The 3,676-nt window shown below is 31.7% G+C and overlaps 1 pseudogene; it reads left to right on the top strand.

Annotated features, from left to right (window-relative positions):
• Positions 1–1,229: 1,229 nt before the first annotated feature.
• LOC145976329 (uncharacterized) lies at positions 1,230–3,091 on the top strand (annotated as a pseudogene).
• Positions 3,092–3,676: the final 585 nt, after the last annotated feature.

Raw genomic sequence — 3,676 nt, 5'->3', positions numbered from 1 at the left:
AGAGATGGATCTGTTCCTGGATGCTCAAAAGATATCCGTGAGTCAATTACCGTAACACAATGCTCACAAAGCAATCATATGTCAACTATTGAAATCGATAGTTCTTCAACCGACTCATCCTCAAACAAGACGCATGTTAAACGTCAGAAGTATAAAAGTAGATCATACGAAAGCTTAGTAATGAAATATGCTGACAAAATGAAAGAAACTTATGAGAAAAGTCAAGAAAAAGTTATGACAAAAACAAAAGAATACGTGTCAAAATTAATGGAATCGGAAAAAGAAATGATAGACAAAATGTTGGACAATAATAGAATTATACTAAAAGAAACAACCAACCAACTTTTATATGGATTACAAAATATATTTGGTGTAGCTACTTCTATTCACAAGGGGAGTGCACGACGTGCCCCTCACCAATTAAAACGAGGATTTTTTTATGTGTAGTACCTAATTAGAAACAAGTTCTGTTAAAGCGAGAGAACGCGCTTCTCAAGCATTCGTCTGAAAAAAAATGTTGAAGATTTGCCAGCATTTCTTAAGACGTTGCGATGAAGCATTATCGAAGCGCCCCTGGTGGCTCGGTTGGTAGCGTTCTTCTTTTGTAACCGCGAGATCCCTGGATCGAATCTCGCCGTGTGTAACTATTTTCTTTTCTTTTATTTTTGTTCCTAGGAATATTTTATAACATTAATAAATAAATATTACAGTTTTTTTAATGATTGACATTTAATTTTTAATATTTTGTTCCATATATTAAAAGAAAATTCGAATGCTTTCTGTCAAAAATATAATATAAGGAAATGTTTAATATTATACGAGAAATATATTACTACTAATAAAATAAATAAGTAAATAACAATTATCAATAATAACGCGGATATTTTGGTAATATTTTTAATTATTTTATTTTACAATTAATAAAGATATTTTAAATTTTCTAGCTTTAGAAATAAGAATATTTCTTAAAAGTTTTATACGTTAGAGCTATATTTTTATTATTTTGCTCGGTCTCGGATCACTTTTCGTATACCTGACCTCGAGCAACAATAGCTACGAGTTTCGACTTTCCCCATAGGGGATCAACCGTTTTGTTGAAGTAAGAAAAGGGAGGGTCGTACATGAGGAAACAAGCAAAGTGTCGGTTTTTAAAATAGTCGACCGTTAGTTACGACAGTACAAGGAAGACGTTATAGACAGTGCCGGACAGTACCGTGAAAATTTCGAAGATGGAATCAACATCTGATTCTTCGATAAAAAGCAATGTTGAACAAAAAGAATCGCTTGCAGGAAGTAGTAAAGATGAAGAAGTTTTGTTAAACGAGGAATTTGCGAAACTCCAGTTGAAAGGTGCCGTCGTTTACATGGATAAGCTTCTTGAAGAAAATAATTTGATTACATCAGAATCACCTTCAACGATTTCTTATGAATCGATGCTTATCGGAGAAGAAATGTATCACAACACTGTGCAAATGATTGCCGAAAAAAAATTAATCACCGATGAAGAATTAATAGCTATACATGAAGCTGACGAAAATAATTTTTTCCGGGAATTAGAATATGACTCTAATTGTGAAGATTCTGATGAATATCATCCGGATGAAAAGAAAGCGAAACAAGTAGAATACATTCCGCTTGATTACAAAGTAAAAGTTGTAAATATTGCGAAACAACATCCTAATTGAAACTTGAAGAACCTTCAGAAAAAAGGATGTAGCCGTTTAAAAAGCATGAAGGATTTGAAGAGGTGGGAAGAGCACATTAAAAAGGGCGGAACAATTATCGATAAATATACTACTATCGACTCTTGGACATATAATCAATTTATAGAGGCTCGAGAAAATTTACAACAAGTTACAACAAGAAACTTGCAACAGTGGGCTTTGGCTGCTGCAAGTCAATTTGAAAACTTTAATTTCAAAGGTTCTCTTTCCTGGGTAAACAAATTCAAACGAAATCACAGAATTCGACAACGAAAAATTACGAGATATGTGAGTGAAAGAGAGACTTTCACGATGCCTGAAATTTTGGCTTCTGCAGAAGAATTTCGAATTCAAGTACGGCACATAATTCCAAACTTTCAAAAAGAATTCGTCATCAATACTGATCAAACAGGTAATTTTGAAAAATTAAATTTCACAAATTGTAAATATTTAAAAATAGTTTATATGCAATATTATATTTTTTCTTCATTATACTTTATATATTAATTTTTTACAATACATTTTCTAATTATATTACAGGTTGCCAGTACCAGTCTACGTTTGACAGAAGTCTTGCCGAACAAGGATCAAAAACTGTCTTCGTGAAGAAACAACATTTAAATAGAACAACGCATTCATACACGGCCCAATATGCAATCACATTGTCCGAAGAATTGATTCCTCAAGTATTTGTGTGCTTACAAAAATCGACAGGTAATTTTGGGCCCAGAGTTCAAAAATCTGTCGACGAACTTGTAACAAAATATAAAAATATCGTCGTTACAAGTTCAAAGTCCGGAAAGTTAACGACCTATCTATACAAAACATTTTTAACAAATATTATGTTACCATATGTTAAAGAGAACAAATTCCTACTGTTGATTGACTCTTGGGGAGGACAAACAAATCCGGGTATATACGATGAAATTTTTAAAGACGATAGGAATATAGGAACTTGCACTATTAAAGTTATTCCCCCAAAATGTACGCCTATATGCCAACCATGTGATGTCTATTTCTATCGACAAGTTAAAAATTTAATCAAGCGTCTTCAAAACTGTTCGTACTTGATTGAACAGAATCGCGAAATATCATCTAGAAACGATTGTATTAAAATTCACTCTATTGTTCATCACCAATTGTCGTCGCCAATATTTGTTGATATGTTACGTTATGCATGGTTTGCTTCGAAACTTTGTGATGAAAGGGAAATTTTTTTAAATATAAATCAAGTTTGCTTTCCCATAGACGTTTTGAAAACGCCTTGTACATGCAAAAATGCTGCATTTATTAGATGTGCAAGATGTGCCATAAATTTATGTTTTTATTGTTTTTATGATCAATATCATCCGGCATCTTGCAAAGGCACTACTGATTCCGCTAATTAATATAACAATTTTGTAATATGTAACGTTTGTTGTAAGATTAAAAAATGTATGCTATACAAATTTGTTTGATTTATTTTCGTTCTTTATATATTTCGACCTTTATATATTATTTACAATTAATGCTAATATGCTAACGAAAAAAAATAATTATTGTAAATTTACTTATTTATTTTATTAGTAGTAATATATTTCTCGTATAATATTAAACATTTCCTTATATTATATTTTTGACAGAAAGCATTCGAATTTTCTTTTAATATATGGAACAAAATGTTAAAAATTAAATGTCAATCATTAAAAAAAACTGTAATATTTATTTATTAATGTTATAAAATATTCCTAGGAACAAAAAAAATAAATTACACAAAAATAAAAGAAAAAAATAGTTACACACGGCGAGATTCGATCCAGGGATCTCGCGGTTACAAAAGAAGAACGCTACCAACCGAGCCACCGGGGCGCTTCGATAATGCTTCATCGCAACGTCTTAAGAAATGCTGGCAAATCTTCAACATTTTTTTTCAGACGAATGCTTGAGAAGCGCGTTCTCTCGCTTTAACAGAACTTGTTTCTAATTAGGTACTA

Source organism: Camponotus vicinus, unplaced genomic scaffold (assembly GCF_025532165.1).
Source record: "Camponotus vicinus isolate PSW18456_S1 unplaced genomic scaffold, iyCamVici1.0 SCAF_8, whole genome shotgun sequence".
NCBI lineage: Eukaryota > Metazoa > Arthropoda > Insecta > Hymenoptera > Formicidae > Camponotus > Camponotus vicinus.
Note: the sequence above shows the minus strand (reverse complement) of the source record. Positions and strands in the feature narration are given on the sequence as shown.